Source organism: Erpetoichthys calabaricus, chromosome 3 (assembly GCF_900747795.2).
Source record: "Erpetoichthys calabaricus chromosome 3, fErpCal1.3, whole genome shotgun sequence".
NCBI classification, from domain to species: Eukaryota; Metazoa; Chordata; class Cladistia; order Polypteriformes; family Polypteridae; genus Erpetoichthys; species Erpetoichthys calabaricus.
This window is the reverse complement of record NC_041396.2, coordinates 146,617,143-146,636,074: the sequence shown is the minus strand read 5'-3', so window position 1 is coordinate 146,636,074 and position 18,932 is coordinate 146,617,143.

The window sequence follows — 18,932 nt, the reverse complement described above, 5'->3', positions numbered from 1 at the left end:
AAACAGTTTGTGAACCGCGAGGTCCGTACAGGAAAGGCTTTGAAGCATTTGCTTGATGCTGTATACCGATAATTCTCTTTCCGATCAGCTGCTGCTGTGATTCCCCACTCAGATATAAATACTCCGAGTGGTGCAGTGAGAGTAATATGGAAAAAGATGATCCGCTGTGGCAACCCTTAACAGGAGCAGCTGAAAGAAGAAGAAGATGCAGTGAGAGTAACAACGCTAAAGCAGTTATGGTATTTGGAATACTATGGCTATTCCCTGGATCATTATATTGCTACAGGTTAATTACAATCAGATGCATTACACTAATAAACAGTATGCAGTTAGTTTCAGTGTATTTATAAAGCCGTGTCAAGAATGTGGGTCAAAGAAAAAAAAGGGTAACCACACAGGAACAGTAGCACTGCTTTGATGCTAGATGCCGCCAGTCTGCAAAACCGAGTGGAGAAATTGCGTATGCCAGTGTATGAGGTACCGTGGAAATGTGCGTGGCTTTACGCCAAGTTTAGGTTTTATACATCGCGATTTGAGCGTGGAAACGTTCATACCCAACATTTCTGTGCGTACGCACTGTTTATACATGAGGCTCCAGGTGATCTGTAGACTAGCACTACAATTGTGTTGGAATCTGTTTTAATATTTAAAATGAATGCTTCAAAGGATGTGAAGTCACCTAAATTTTTAGAAGTGATTTGCATTATGTTACAATGAATTATTCCAAGGCCTCCTCCTCAACCAGAATCTCTAGACTTATGAAGTAATGAGTATCCATCTGGTGACGCCTCAGCTAGGGAAGCAGTATCAGATTTACAAAGCCAGGCTTTAGTGAGAAGACACTCAACAAGTCTTGTCTGTTTCCTCCCAACTTCAACACCTTGGCCAAGTGAAGGACTTCTGGAGCTTAATCTTTTGACTCCAGGAAACATTTCCTGGCCAGGCAGGACCACAGCGGTCCTTGTGCTGTCAGTATCCGATAGCTCCCAATGGCAGACCCCACAGAACGTGGCAGAGCAGGCCCCTGGGACCACAACTACCATACTGCCCTGCAGCAGTCCTTACTGGGGCTAGACAGATGGTTTGCTAGAATCCAGTTGTAACGAATCAGACCTGATATGCTTAAAAGGGCCGATTGCTACCGTTCACCTTCCTAAACTGTAAAGCAGCTAATTAAAGGATAGGCCAATATCACCCCCTGAAGGGCCCTGCCGTAAATCCCCTTTTTTGAAATAATTAACCTCTAAATGGTTAAGTGAATATGTAAAGTATATTTAGAAAAACTGCTATAAGGCAACTGCAGCAAAGCAGGAAGAAAATGTACATTTAAAAAAAAGACACAAAGATGACAGCAACAATGACCCATTTGCCTCTCCAATGCACTATAACCTACTATACATGTGTATAAAAATACATACAATGAAATACACACTCCAGCCTCTCCCAAAGTTCACACAATAGTCCAGAGTTCAAGTTGTCTGATTTTAATGGGTGAATGAATTGTAGAAGCTGGCCAACCAAAATTTCTGAAAATTTAAATGTACAAAATGTTTTCACAGTCAGTTCTCTGCCATTATAAAAAAAGACTTAAAGAAGCACACCTGGGTCCGCTAGTGAATTTGTGAATTTCCCCTTGGGATTAATAAAGTATCTATCTATCTATCTATCTATCTATCTATCTATCTATCTATCTATCTATCTATCTATCTATCTATCTATCTATCTATCTATCTAGTTGTAGCTGAATGCAAGATTCCCATTCATGGAGACGATTGCTGACCTTCGCCTATCTAGACAGGTCTTAGAAGTCATAGATCCTTTTTCAATGGCTAATGCAGCTGCTGATCAGTTTAGCTATGGTAGTTTTCCCTTCCTTTTACTCCGAGTGCTGTATTTGTTCCCCTTTTGAAAAATGCTGTGATTTATACAGGTAACTTCTACAACTGGATATCCAGTCTTCAGGGGTGATGCTGTCAATCACCTGTTTATACCTAAAACAGGACGTATGGGTTATCTTCGTGCCCTCACAAGCAGATCAGACAGACAAACTGAAAACACATGACATTTTCTATGTGGTGGTGCTACACATTGTATGGGAGGATGCTCTGCCCGTAACAGGCTCTGCCCTACTGTCCTGACATTTCAGGCAACCAAGCCCAAACAGAGTGTCCCTCTGTGGTTGCTGGGGTGCCAGCCCTGGTGATAGCATTTCTCTATGTCCATGTCCTGGCATGAAAGGGAAATATCAACACTCTGCAGCTGATCTTCCTTTCTCATTTCTTCCTAAGCCGGGCAAGGGAGCGGGATTCAGTTGGTCCCTCACAGCATGTTAAATTATTTTTTAGGTCATTTGTAAAACAATAGTTATATAGTAGTACAAGTAGTTAACTCTACTTATCACATATCATATCCACTTTTTTTTTTTTTTTTGCAGATTATAAAATTGACACTTTACTTAAGTGGTGCCAACCTGTGTACTGTACCTGCACAGGGTGCCACAAACACTATAGGTGTCTATGGCTGGCTGACAGTATAGTGTAGGGATGGTACTGAGGAGGGGCAAGCCATGGTGTAGAGACTGGTTTATGAATTCTTTCAAACTCTGTTGTAAAAATTGGACCAATTAATTTACTTAATATATAGTTTTAGTGGTTACAAAGAACTAACTAACAAATCTCTCCTACTCTTATCCACCCCTCTTCTTCTTTACAACAATCTGTCGATTTCTGGCTGAAACCATTACATAAATGGTTTACATAATTTTTTTTCCTGTGCCCTTCAGTTTCTTGTAATTTCCCTCTGTTTAGCTTTTTCTATTTGAAATGTCCTTGTTCCATATCTGTTGAGTACTTTTAAGAAACAATAATCATGCCGGCTTCAACAAAGCATCTGACTGGGTAAAATGTTTTTATATAGTATGATCTATGCTCTTTCATAGGCGTGTATATAAATGTAAGGTAAATATAGTTCTGTGTAGAGCTAAGTATGCCTGCAAAGCCATTTAGAGCACAAATAATAGAGAAAATTGATTGAGAAAAGCTTAAAATCTATCTTTGAAATTATTAAGACAGGAAACAACACTGGACATTGTGACAATCTACACTCTCAATAGGGACAATTTAGATTCTCCTTAAAACCTAAACAGCACATCTTTGATGGCAAGAGGAAAAAACCTAGGCGGACATAGTAGGAGAATGTGAAGACTCTACAAAAACAACAACCATGTGCAAGATCTATGAGGCAGCTCTGGAGTCAAATGTGATCGCCCACAAGCAGAATGATGTAGCTGCTTTAGGAACCTGGCTAAATCTTAGCAACAGGAATGAATTTAATACAAAAGGATGTACTGTACTTTATCAGGAAGTAATAAATGAGTGGCTTTTCCAGGAAGAGTGAATTTTACGCCCCTGGACAAAAGTCTTGATTGGGCTGCACACTCTGAACTAATATATCAAAGGGCTAGAGTTGATCATATTTTCTGAAAAGATTCAGGTTTTTTCATGAGTGGAACTTTTCTGCTTATGCTTTATCAATTTGTTTTTCAAGTATGATCTTTTGCACAGTGGGTTTCTTTTTTGCTATATCAGCATGAAAACATGATTGTTTAGACGTCAGTGTATTCTGTTTAGTCTTTATGAATATCTGACTTTTGGCAACATGTTCAGTCTGCTGGTAAACTGTAATTTCTCTTTGGAATCAATAAAGTATTTGTCTGCAGCCTGTGTCTCTATTTGTTTGTCTATCTACCTACAGTGAATGAAAACTGTTCATTTAAAATGAATCCTTCAAGAAGTACAGAGATTCACAGATGAAAGCTCTCTAATAACATATTTTCCTCAAACATTAGAAAACATTTCTTCGCACAGAAAGCCATAGGAATAGGTTTCAACACAGTGTAGTAGACAATACAACTTCGGTAACCATCAGATCTTGTCTTGAAAGTATTCTGTAAATATTTTGAGTACAGCAAGTAGACTTTTCAAGACAAAACGTTTCTTACATTTAAGACATAATACAAGTTTCTTCTTAATTTATTTATAATGCAAAGCTGACAGACTCATTCACTCACTCACTTACTATTTCCCATTTAGTTAAAAACCTAAAATTTGGCTGGATGGTAGGGCAGTAGGTATCCATTAAGCAAGATCATTTTGATATATTAATTTAATGTCTAAGGGTAAAACCCTAACACAATAGAAAAACTAAATACCCCAAAATCTTAAAAGTGCCTTGCCGGATCTGATTGAAATTAGGTGATAATATAGGAAAAAAATTAGCCAACATGTTTTTTTATTTGTTAACTAGGGGGTTACCCCCTGCTCGCTTCGCTCGCTAACCCCCATGGCCTGCGTTATACGCCAGCCACGTTGTGCCTCTGCAGCTCACGTTGTGAAGAGGGGGGCTGAACATACCCCAAGAAGACCCCTCTAAACCCCTTCTTAAATGGTGATACAATGGGAAACAAATATAGTTTTTTTTACCTCCACTTTGCTTGATCAGGCTGGTTTGCCGCTGCTACCGTGCCACATGATCTGCATCTTGTGCGGCGCTTCAAACATTTAAAAGCCTGTACAGCAGCTGTCCTACTCTTTGTCTTTTATTTCCGGCCCCTGGCGTGGTTAAATCTCTTGGCACAAATTCTCATCTCACGGGATATGAGTTTTTGATATTTTTTAGTTTATAATTTAAAAATGAAATAAGAATCTGAAAATCTAACAACATCACATTAAAGTTCGATAAATTCTGAAAAGAATGATACCAAACACATATATATATATATAGGTTTTAAAATAAGTACCCCTAACCAATAGAGGGGACAGATGACTGAAGGTGGGGTGGTGTCCTGAGCAGGAAAAAATAGACGTAATCATGTTTTTAAATGGAAAGAGAAAATTCAGTGAAGCTCAAAGAAGATGCAAAGCTTATTGGTTAGCAAGCATTATATTTTCACTGTAGTCTGCCAGCAATCTTAGATGTTGACCTTCTTACTCTTGAGTAAGAGCACCGCTAAGCACTTTTACATGAATGGTGAGCTGGGGGAATGAGGATGAGTGGGTGCTAGACTTCTGAGAAACATCAAATGCTGTGAAGCACTCTCACATGAATGATGAGGGCAGACTGGTACTTCCTAACTGCTGTGCAGCAGCCCGATAACAGCTGTGCAGCAGTTCAAAAGGGAGCTGATTAACCATTTCAATTCAAAAGAATACATTTTCCTGTAAAATTGTGTTATGCACAATTTTTCTGTTATGCACCACAAATTTGGAATACTTTACCAATAGAGGTATTCCAGGCTAACCCTGTAGATCAATTAAACTCCTAAAAATCCACTTTTTTAATTTGGATTTTTTGTAGTTGTATTTTAGTTCTTCCCTTTAAAAATTAGGTATGCATAGAATTATCATACTCTTCAATGAAGGTGCAAAAAATAACAACTTAAGAACATTTATGTTAGGTAGACTGCCAATCGGGGACTGAATGGTCTTTGTTTTTTTCTCCTACTTAACTGGAGGTTTTTTTTTTAATTTTTCTGTCCACCCTGGCCAAATAACTATATCATTGGACTGTCATTTAGAGACTTAAAAAACAATTCCATATTTAAGGACTCTTTTTCTCTTAATTATATATTTATATTATGTAAGTGTGCTTTATTTATTTTTTGTATATTATTAATGTATTATTTTTCTTATCATTTTTAATTTGTTTTACTTTGCATGTAACAGCTTCTTTGACATCTCGTAAAGCACTTTGAGCTTCATTGTTTGTATGAAAATGTTCTATAGAAATAAATGTTGTTGTATATTACAGTACCTGCATTGTTGTTATCCCTGTGGCACTGAATGTAGGGCAAGAAGCACATGTACTGATGCACCAATCCTTTGCAGGGCTCAATCACACAACCAAGCAGAAAAGAGTGTGCTGCATGCAATCTGGTCCCAGAAATATAACAACAAAGTCTCTGTTTGACTAAACATCTATATAAAACACAAGAAAATTATCACAGGCTTCATGCTTGTTTATGGAATCATGGTGGCCAATGATGGCATTTAACTCTTTTTTTTTTTTTACTTTAATGACATCAGAGCATTTTGCTAAAGGAGAACTGCAGAAGAATATTTGCACATGCCCAAGTAAATGTTGATTTTTAGGAAACCAGGTTTCAGCTTTAATCAGGTTACTCATCTTATCTTGGTTATGTGTTTGCATGTAAATGCAATAATATAGTGTATATGTACTTACCCTACTCGATTACCATTATATAACTTCTGTGGCAGACGACCAGAGCCCTTGCCTGACTGGAAAACCCCTTTGATTGAAGGACCGGTGGAGACGACATATTCACGGCGATACCTCCCCCAGAACATGAGAGGGCAACAACCTTGGATTACATCGGGGCCACAGGTTTGGGGCTTAGAAGCTCAACCCTGCTGGGACCCATGGCCACCATCAGGGGACTCCTGGACAGTTCCAGAGCCCTGGACTGCAGCACTTCTACCACAACCGGAAGTGCTGCTGGAAGAGGATCTGAAAGCACCTGGAGCACTTCTGGGTGCACTATAAAAGAGTCCAACTCACTCCTTTCAGGGAGCCAGAGTCGGGAGGTGGAGGACAAAGCTTGAAGGGAGAGGAGTGGAGGCGGCAGAGAAGAGAAAGAGAGAGAGAAAGAAAGAAGAAAAAGAGAAGAAACTGAGCAGTGTTGTGCTGGACAAGTGTGTACTGTGCTCTGAAGTGGGGAGTGGAAAATAGAGCTGCCCCAGAAGAAATAGGCTATGTGGTGTTTGGCATTTGTGTGTCTCTGTGCCTGTCTGTGTCCGGGTTTGGGGTGCTGTATGACCCCGTGGCTTTCATACTGCATATATTCCTAAGCTGTTCATAGCAGTATTTTATATTAAAACCCTCTGTTAAATCACTGTCACTTACAATAATTTTATAATAGTTTTAAAAAGTATGTCACACAATAAATGTTTTCTCCGATTGATTCTTCCTTCTTCAGAACATTATTCTGTTTTTGATGATAAATTTGTGTTTATTTTTAATGTTCATTTATTTTATCCTGCTCTCCTTTATAAATTTTTAAAATTCATTACATTTATAGTTTTAATAATGTTTAGCAGTGCCTTCAGAGTTCATTTTTGAAGACATGCCAATATAATTTGCATGCATGGCAGAAAACAATATTGCTCTATAGATAATGACCCTGTCTATCAAACAAAATATTGAAACATTAACTTAGGTCATGACTGGGTCCCATTTATATTTCATAATCTAAATATGATTTTAGTTTGGTCTCAGACGCCTAGGTTTTTGTTTTATGCAGTTATTAAAATGGTTTCCTCTCTATTTCCATGTGCATATTACTACTTTAAGAATACTACAAAATGTGTAATTCTTCATTCACAACTGTAATTGAAAAATGCGTAATGCAAAATTGTAAGTTATATAAATGACATGACTCAAATTCATCACATTAAGTGGGCTAGTGCCATCACAATGCAAACCATATAGAGATCACTGTGCAAGATAAAATTTAAATATTCTGCATGTACAGAACAAATGTAAGTGAAGGCTTTATTTCACAAATCAGCACAAACACAAGGATGTGTTTTGTTTGTTTTATTTCTTTGATAGTCTTGCACTCTCTCTGTTTTTCACTTTCTCACTTCACCTCTGACCTTGATGTTATGGGTGGCCCTACCAGGCATACACGACTCTTGACGTTATCACTCAGGGGATCATTGATCATGCTATTTACTCTGCCTCATTAAGGTGCTGACTCATTGGAGTGATGAATGTAATCAAACACTATTGTTAAATTTATATTGTACTTTTATTCTTCATTTACATGTTTTAGTATATTTGGCTATTGTAGAGGTATACTGCTTTTCCCCCCCAAGATATTCTAAAAGCATGTCTACCATTGTTATATACAAATATACTTTCTTTCTTACCACCAAATGATTAATTTAAAACTTTCAGTCACTGAAATTCAAAAGGAGCAATACATTTTAAACTATCTTCTGTTTTAAAGGATGAACCCCCATCGGTCCAGCAATCCATTACTGAGATGCTATTGTTTCTGTTTTTAACCAACATTTCTTGCTCAAGACCTTTCAATATCCTCCCAAGCATTAGACTCGAGTGTCACTCGGACAGTTAAAACAGTGCTACAAGCACTAGTCCCGTCACTCAGGCAAGTGACTTGACACATCTCATGTATGTGTTAGACGAAGGATTACTCGGACTGTAAAAGTGGCAACAGTGTTAGAGCCAAGCGTTGCTCGAGAAACTATATAGTCTTGTCTTACATAGGCGACAGGCCTGAGTGTTACCAGGGCAATGGTGAAGATATGTCTTATCCTAGCTTCATAATGGCATCTCATAAGGGCTGGTTTATACTTCTTGCTCATAACACATACGTGCACACATCATGGCTGCCATACCATGTTCGCCATTCTCAGTGTTCATTTGACACATCGTCTGAGCACATCCTCAGAAATTAATGCAATGCTTGCGTGAGTTGCAGTACCAGCAAAAATTTAGGTGGCTCAGTGTGTTCAAATTGGAATGTGACATCAGAGTCTTTGTTTACGATCAACATGTGACAGCAAGCCACTTTGCTGCCTACAAAGCTAACGACGAAGTGGCACTCAGAGCAGCTAGAACCAACCTGTCCCGAGGCATTAAGTTAGCAAAGCAGAAGTACTCAAAGAAAATTAGTGATCACTTCGCCTGCTCAAGAGATTCTCGTCGAATGTGGCAGGGCATCCAAACCATCACGGATTATAAGGCCCCACCGCATATGTGTGTTAACGACACCTCTCTTCCAGACGCTCTTAACACCTTCTATGCCAGGTTTGAGACACAGAACAATAAACCAGCATGGAAGACCATCCCCTCGTCAGACAATCAAGTTTTGTCCCTGTCTGCAGCTAGTGTGAGAAGGACTCTCATCAGGGTCAACCCACACAAAGCTGCTGGACCAGATAACATACCTGGACGTGTGCTCAGAGCTTGTGCTGACCAGCTGACTGATGCCCTAGTGGACATCTTCAACATCTCCCTGAGCCAAGCTGTTGTGCCACAATGTTTTAAAAACACCACCATCAGACCTGTCCCAAAGACAGCTACAGCCTCAGAACTCAATGACTACCGCCCAGTGGCACTCACTCCAATCATTATGAAGTGCTTTGAGCGGTTAGTTTTGAGTCACATAAAGAATCAGCTGCCCCCGAAACTGGACCCTCTACAGTTTGCATATCAATCAAATCGATCAACTGACGATGCAATTTCAATGGTATTCCACCTGATCCTGTCACATCTGGATCACCGCAATGCACATGTAAGAATGCTGTTCATTGATTTCAGCTCAGCATTCAATACTATCATTCCCAGGCAGCTGATCAGTAAGCTGGATCTGCTCGGACTCAACACCTCCACCTGCAACTGGATTCTGGACTTTCTCACTGAAAGACCTCAAACAGTACAGATTGGGAATAAAAGCTCTAACACCATCACACTGAGCACAGGTGCCCCCCAGGGTTGTGTGTTGAGCCCGCTACTCTTCACGCTGTTGACCCATGATTGCACCTCCAACTCTGACACAAACCACATTATCAAGTTCGCCGATGACACTACAGTAGTGGGACTCATTGAGAACGACGATGATGCGGCGTACAGAGAAGAGGTGGAACAGTTGGCACTTTGGTGTAAAGACAATAACCTGTCTCTTAATGTTGAAAAGACAAAAGAGTTGATTGTTGACTTCAGGAAGACAAAGGCTGTCCATCTCCCACTCAACATTGATGGCGTCACAGTAGAGAGAGTGAAGAGCACCAAGTTCCTAGGTGTTCCTTTCACAGAGGACCTGTCCTGGACCAAAAACACCAACTATCTAACAAAAAGAGCCCAGCAGCGTCTTTACTTCCTGCGACGACTGAAGAAGGTGCACCTCCCTAAACCCATACTTACCACCTTCTACAGAGGCACCATAGAGAGCGTCCTGACCAGCTGTATTACAGTCTGGTATGAAAACTGCCATGCCTCCGACCGCAAAGCCCTTCAGAGGATTGTGCGGACTGCTGAGTGCATCATTGGCAGCTCTCTACCCAGCCTGCAGGAGATCTAAATGTCAATCGCGGTTATTTCTGTTGATTAATTCATGCTTTTTTACTTAGAGTCAGAACAGGAGCTTTTTCAGCTTATTCAGCTTCTGATCTGACTCAAACAGCGCCAGTATAACTTCACACCCAACCTGACGCTGTTCGTTTTCAAATAATATTGCATTACTTCGACGATGTTTTCTGATTGGTACTATTCGCATCATAAAATGATTTCTTCAAAACGTCACATATATTTGTCTCTTTCTTTTTTTAAAATGTGCATTGTAGCACTCAGCAACTGGCCACCTGCATGTTCTTGTGCACACTAAATCAGCGCGTCTTTATGTAAAAACAGCAGTGTCAGGTGGGGGGCGGTAGGGATGGATCCTGAACGCGACTGAGACAATGAAAAGTGAATTTTAAAAAAATAAAGCTAACCTTTACAAATATCATAAATTACACCAGCTGTTACAGACTGAAATCAAATATATCTTTTTATTCTAAAATAGTGAAAATAAGAACACTTCTCAAAAGGGAGTTATGCAGGATCGAACTCATGACCTTCTGATTCCCAGTCAGTGACTGATACTGTTGCGCCACAGAAGCAGTGATAGTTAAGTCATGTCAATGTCTCACACTAAGGCGGGTTTTTTTGGCGGTGGCTTTTTTTTGTACCTTTTGTGAAAGTGTTTCTTTGATATTTGGACTTCAGGCTTCATACATTATATAGTTTATGCCTACATTTTGTCAATTGCTACTAGAATATATAACACGTTTCTGTTTTAACAATGTGTTTACACAGATTACTGTAGAAATGCAACACATATGAAATGCGTGTGTTTCAAATAACAATCTTATGATTTCTACTCTAAAACTCCACTTCACTCCCAGGTAATCAATCAAGGCAAGAGCTGGGAAAAGCCTGTTTACGTTCTAAGTCGTTGGGGGGATGGAATAGCCGGCTGCTGGCAGTTTGTCTTTATCAGTACATTTAGATGACAAAAGACGCTGGCGGAGAGGTGAGAAAGGTTTTAAGAAGCGATTTAAGGTGGGCCGGATATACGAGTTTTTTCGTAGGCTCTGGTAATTCTAGTGTTAAATCCCGGCTGAAGACTCACTACTTCAGTTTAGCATATCCTGACTAGAGCTGCTGATTAGCTGTACATACTGCATCTCTGTTGTTAGTCATTAGCACTAAAACATAAGTAACATGATAGTTAGAATTGGATACTAACCCTCACCTATTCTGTTTCTCTTCTCGGTACTCAAATGTGGCACTTGGTGCCACGGCCCACCTGCCAAGTTGTTTTGCCTGCCTAAGGTAAAGTCATCCCTGATGGAAGATCGCAAGGAAATTATGAGAAAGAGGGGTCCTTTCATCGGATTGGCTGGCCCAACACTGTTTCAGCCGTGGAATGGCCAAATAGGGAGGCAGCTTGATGGATGAGGTCTCCAGGAGTCTAAAATTATCCAAATCCTATTATGTGATATCATCTACTGTTAAATTCTGCTCCGTACTTCTAAAAAATTTTTATTTTTTATTTTTTATTGAGGATTTGTTCTGTGTATTGTATTGTATTGACCCCCTTCTTTTGACACCTACTGCACACCCAACCTACCTGGAAAGTGGTCTCTCTTTGAAATGCCTTTCCCAAGGTTTCTTCCATTTTTCCCTACTAGGTTTGTTTGGGAGTTTTTCCTTGTCTTCTTAGAGAGTCAAGGCTGGGTGGCTGTCAAGAGGCAGGGCCTGTTAAAGCCCATTGCGGCACTTCCTGTGTGATTTTGGGCTATACAAAAATAAACTGTATTGTATTGTATTGTATAAGGTGCAGTGAGAGTAACAACGCTAAAGCAGCTATTTGGAATAGTTTGGCCATTCCATGGACCATTATATTGTTACAGGTTAATTACAATCAGATGCCTTAAACTAATAAACAATACTAGCTGACGCCCGCTGTAGCATACGGCGGTGTAAGAATAGAAACGGAAAATGGTGAGAAAGGAATTCAGAAATCAAGAAGAAATAAATACTTCTTGAAAGATGCAGTGTGCATATAGAATTTCCGGGCAAGCAGGATTACATGTGAAAGTGATAAATAAATCAGGCTTTCCGAATTTACGTAGTATGGCCATGGCATCCTGATAGTTTTTCTGCATGTATCTTAGACTTCCTGGAAATGTGGATGGTAACATGATCATTTTGCCTACACGAACGTTGTTATTTTCAGCGTTTGCTTGCAGTGCGTCTGATAGTTCGACGCGCAGATCTTGTTGATGTAATCTGAGATAGTTGAGATGCACGCCCTCTTTTTTAACATACGCATCTACGACGTACTGTTGGAATAGTTTGCAGCTGAAGTGCAAAATACTAAATGTATTCCTCATTGCTAATCTGTACGCGTAAAATTGGCATTGAGTAAGCTTTATTTGCTTGGCGGTTCTTTTATCGGGAACATGTTGTAACTCTTTGTGCCAGCCAATGTCTCCGTAAAGGAATAAAAGTGGGTAAATCATAGGATCGCAATTCATATTGAGCGTGGAAATCTGTTTACAGGAGTTGCCTATGGGATAGATGCAAATGTCCCTTTCGGCAGGCATTTCACCATCTTCTCCAATGAAAATCGCTGCAACATCGGTGTGACATGACAGGGCATTGTATTGTCATAAATCCTGCCTAGGGGTTTCCTTGAAAGCCATTCGTACAGATGCTATTGGATTGGAGTGAGTGATTTAATGCGTGTGTTTGTATGATTTAGCGAAGGGGTTGATAGTTCTAAGCATGGAATCTAGCTGGAGAAGTACATTTTCGCTGCATGCAGAATTTGCTTTATTTTGTAAGCATACTTTAGTAGCTTGCGCTGTGTCAAAAACATACAACTGTCCATATCCTGGAGAGGTAGAAGTGTTAGCATATAGTGCATAGATTTGGTGATAAATTTGCCCGTGTATTTTAAAACAGTATGGTCTGTGGCCAGGAGCTTGAGTTATCTGTGCACCCTTGGAAGCAAACGCTAGAGAAGGGTTATATTCTCGAATGTGTTCACAATAATTTTTAGCTTCTGATGTTTGCTGTGTAAAAAGCTGTTGTAAAGACACAGGTGGCTCCCGCAAGGGTGGTAAAGCTACTTTACCATTGTGGCAGCACCTCGAGTTGGATGTATTACGTTCAGCAGGCCAGTATAGTGCATGACATGGAAGACGACAAATAGGAATCAGGAAATGCCGTGTCGGCTGCGTGTGGGCGGGACTGGTTTTGAAGTGGAAGCAGGACGAACCAGAAGAGAAATATATATAAGAGATGCGGTTAATTTCAGTGTATTTGATAAAGCTGCATCAGGGATATGGATCTAAAAAAGAAAGGGAAACCACACTGGAACAAAAGCACTGCTTTGACGCTGGGTGCCGCCAGTTTGCAAAACCGAGCAGAGAACTTGCGTACACCAAGCATTTAGCTGGTGTGAAAATGTGTGTGGCTTTACGTCATGTTTAGGTTTTATACATCGTGATGTGTGTGGAAACGGGCTTACGCAACATTTTTGTGTGTACGCACCGTTTATACATGAGGCCCCTGGTGTTGTAAACTTTTGACAGAAATAGGAGCAGTGATGACAAAGTGAATCTGTCTTCAGGCAGTGAAAGTGAAACAGACAGCGAAACTGAAAGTGATTCTGATGAATCCGAAATTGATGCTTGTGTCAATCGCACACTTGCAGTGTGCTATTCAAAAGCTGATCAGCCCGGAAATAAAATCCCCTACTATTTTCCTGACTGTGATGCTAGATTGTGTATTTCACCGTGCTTCAAGATATATAACTCAAATGACACATTTTTATAGTATATATGGTATTAGCATTATTTTTATTAGTATTATTCATTATTATTTGTTTCATTATTATACCTTCTACATTTCTGACTTTGTACTTTTACTGATTTGCACATTTTACAGTACAAAGATGAGATTTAATACATGTAATTTTCCTAGCCAAAAATTGCAATGCTTTGTTGTACATGTTTTTTCAAGAAAAAATGTAACACTAAGGAGGTTATAAAGCACATTTATTTTCACAGTCCTGGAAGTGAATTTACTGAACTTTATATTCTGGTGTAGTCAGATGTGCAAAGTATAAGTCCTAGACATCCTTTCCCAAATCTTTTAATAGTGTTTTTCTTTAAAAGAAGGACAACTTGAAAACTATCCATGCTAACTAAATATTTGTGTGTCTCAATATGTAATGTACTATGAAAGACAGTCATATCCCTAAAGATAAAGAAAGCCTATGAAAAGACTTGAAATTCAAACCATTAATATTTTAAGGTCTCTATATACAACAGTAATATAAAAAATACATGTAGCATGTACCCTCTAAGGGCTTTATTCCTTCTGAAAAATCAGTTTGGCTTCTGAGAGAGACAATAACTTCAGGAAGTTCAAGCCAACTCCTCACTTTTGACAAAGTATATATATAGTTCAGCACTTGATCACCAGTAGGACTGCCTACAGTCATTCACACACTTGACTGTTGCTGTCCTCTTTTATGTTCTCTTCCTACTTGCTAGCTATTTTCCATTTGGGTGCTCTTTTTTCAGACAGATGCAGTATTTCGGAATACACTTGGTAATACAAGGTTATTGAAAACACACTTTTACAGTTTTTTTAAAAGATTCAGTCTCAAAGATTTTTACTTTGCAATTAGCTTTTCTCCAGTTTTAAGCTATTTTGATAAGTCAATAAATAATTATATCTTTTGATGAAAAATTACTATCTTGTATTTGAATAGTTACTTCTTTATTCTCTTTTTAGCTATTATAGGCCTTCAGCTTTGCAAAACTATCATCTTTGAACACAAATGCAGCTGGAGTGAATGGCTGTCACCTTCTGAGCACACTGTTTCTGTTTTCATTATTTTTCATGAGATTAGATCTACCAACAGCCACCAGAGGGACCCATTTTTTGTGACAAGTGTCTTTTGCTGTTTTCATTTTATTTACATTGATGCATCCATCAGTTTTCTTAAATCACTTTTTTCCAGTTTCTTAGAGTCAAAGCCTGTCTTGACAGCACTGAGAGCAGCAGAAAATAAAACTAGAAAATAGTAACTCTGAATGGGATGTCAGTCTATTCTTGTCACTAAATAATCTAATATACATGTCTTTATGATGTGGAAAAAATAAAGTATACAAAGAAAAATGAGGAAAACATATAAACTCCCCATTTTACGTTGCTGAGAGAACACTGTAAATGCAAAAAATGCCATCCTTTCTTTTTTTAATCCTCAATTGGACTTCAAGTGAGATTCAGACCAAACACACTGAAACACATAAACACACTGAAACACAAACTTGTGATTATGACAAAAAAAGGACACATCTATATTTTATATCTTCATATGTGCCACTGTACTGAGGTGGACTGTGTATTTTTTTTTTTTTTAAATAAATGAGGTATCCTGCATATACTCCACCCAAGGGGCTTCATTACAGCATATGCAAGGATATACTGTAAAAGCATGACTGGCAGGAGAAAGTCACAGAAAGAAACAGAAAAGACAACTAAAGCTTCATCTAAGTGTAAACAGGCCTCGAGTTCAAGATACGGAACACAGAGAAGACCGAAATGAACAGTCCAAGATGAAGGTAACTATCACCGCGATACTTCTCCACTTCTCAGACTGAAACAAGAGATTATATTTGAAAATAACCGTATTTGCACTTTCCCTGATTTTTCAATTAACAGCATTGAACTGCGTTTACGCAAAGCTGAAATCAAATACAGCCACATCTATCCTGCTAAATTGAAAGCTGAAATTTAAGGCAAGTTTAACATTTTTAGTTCTCCAGATGAAGCAGAAAAAGAGTTAAAAAAAACTGATCCCGACACTTTTTGAAATACGATTGTGAATCATATCTTGTCCTGGCAAGGCAAAAAGACTTTACCTGCAATTTGGCCTATTTGCAGTGAGACTTTTGCCATATTTACACCTTTCATACATTTTACTACACATTTTTCTTTTCCTGCTACTTTAACATTTGAATTACAATTATAATTATAGTTGTATATGTATGGATGTGTGTATGCATATATATATATATATATACACACAGTTAGGTCCATAAATATTTGGACAGAGACAACTTTTTTCTAATTTTGGTTCTGTACATTACCACAATGAATTTTAAATGAAACAACTCAGATGATAATGACATAACGACGGACTTGCCCACACCTGCCCATGAAATAGCCTTTGAGTCAATTGTCCAATTACTTTTGAGCCCCTGAAATGAAGGGATTGTGTTAAAAAAATGCTTTAGTTGCCTCACATTTTTATGCAATCGTTTTGTTCACCCCACTGAATTAAAGCTGAAAGTCTGCACTTCAAATGCATCTGAATTGTTTCATTTAAAATTCATTGTGGTAATGTACAGAACCAAAATTAGAAAGAAGTTAGGTCTCTGTCCAAATATTTATGGACCTATATATATATAATTTGTATATACGTGAGTATAAGTGTGTGTATATGTATACGTATACATTATTTTTTTTTTTTTTTCAAACAGGACTGTTTAACATCACACCCTTGGTTTATTGTATTAGGAGTGTACTATTATACGTTATCTGCAATTCCATGGGTACTTTCCTTCCTCTTTTTTTTTTTTTTTTTTTTTTTTAAATGAGGTATCCTGTATTTACTCCACTTGAGGGGCTTCATTATAGCATATACTGTACATGCAGGACTGGCAGGAGAAAGTCTCTTACTGTTTAACATTATGCCCTGGGTTTATTTTTTCAAGACTGATTAAGATCATATTCTAGGCTTCTAGTATTTGGACTGTACTGGCAATAGATATCTCTACTTTGTATGTGTGTGCTAGACCATCAATTATGTTGTCTGTTAGGCTTTTCTCTGAATTTACTTTCTTACTCTTCTTTATTTATTTATTTGGTTGGTTTAGTACAATACTATATACTGTATACCCTGCCGTTCTCTCTTAAACTCTGTGAAGTGCCTTGAGCATAGGAAAGGCGCTATATACATAAAATGTATTATTATTATTATTCCTTTATTTCATCGATACCGCTATTTTGTTCTGGACATGATCTGTGTCTAGTCATGTCAGAGTACTGGGACTTAGTGAAGTATGGTCTAGCCTCACTTGGGTAGGTAAAATGGGGAGGCAGGGGGTTTGGGGGAGAAGAGAAAGAGAGCAAGCTATTTCTGATCTATTCTTTTCATCCCCACAATTGTAAGTGCCAAAACAACAATAGGCTTCATAGCCATAAGTCCATGCAATATTGTAAATTAAGATTAAAGCTATCATATGTAATAATGTACCACCTTAATTTGAGATTACAGAATGACAACAAAAATTCAGAAATAATGTGTCTATGACCAAACAGTAAACGTTGTGAGCTGGAATGTCAAATTTTCTCAATCATGAACTAAAGAGAAAGAAAGTAACAGGTCTTAAATGCCAAGGTAATGTTTTTACAAGAGACCCACTTATTAAGCAAGGATCAGTTGCTATTGCAAAGAGACTGGACTGGCCAAATATCCCACTCCAACTATACAAAGGTGTGTAAATCTTAATTTATAGAACAATTTCATTTGTAGTATCAGATGTAGCATCAGATCCTGAAGGGCAATATATCATGGTTATGAGTAATTTATTTAATTGTAATGTGAGTTTGATAAATATCTATGCACCCAATGTGAATAACAGAGATTTCAACCAAAATGTATTTGCATCCATTCCTAACTTGAACACTCATAAAATTAAAATGGTCGGAGACTTTAATTGTGTTTTAAATCCAGACCTGGATAGATCTTCAGCTACAGGGGTGGCAACATCTAACACTGCAAAAACAATTACACAGCTTGTAATTAATCATAACTTATTAGACCCATGGATATTTCTAAATCCATACTTAACAGCATATTTCTTCTTCTCATCAGTACATCATTGTTACTCAAGAGTTGATTATTTCTTTATAGATAACAATTTCTTACCCACGATCAAATCTTGCGAATACGATACGATGCTATGGTTATCTCTGACCATGCCCCTCTGATCACGGAGCTCATATCAATATGCCCCACATACTCATCTCGTAGCTGGTATCTTAACCCCCTGTCATTAGCTGACGAGAACTGTAAAGAATTTATATTCATGGAAATTGATTTTTTAGAGACAAATGCATCCTTGGAGGTTTCTGCAGGACTATTCTGGGAAATTCTGAAGGCCTTTTTTAAGAGGACAGATTATGTCATATATATTCCACAAAAATAAATTGGAAACCAAGAAGGCATCGGAGTTAATCAGTGAAATTACCAGAATAGATTAAAACATTCCAGGTCTCCAAATTAGACACTTTTTAGGAAAAGTCAGGCTTTGAAATCAGAACTCAACCTCTTGACAACAAAAGAAACGGAACAACTCATTTTTCATCATTACTACGAACACAGAGAGAAGGCTAACAAGATCTTAGTGCAAAAAATCCATAAGGAGGAAGTTCGCAATGCAATATCAGTAATCACCAAAACAGGCAGTGACAGAATCATTGGCCATGAAAATATAATGTAGACATTTAGAAACTACTATAAATCTTTATGTTCTACTCAGTTTAACACTAGAATTACCAGAGCCTACGAAAAAACTTGTAGATCCGGCCCACCTTAAATCGCTTCTTAAAACCGTTCTCACCTCTCCGCCAGCGTCTTTTGTCATCTAAATGTACTGATAAAGACATGCTGCCAGCAGCCGGCTATTCCATCCCCCCAATGACTTAGAACGTAAACGAGCTTTTCCCAGCTCATGCCTTGATTGATTATCTAG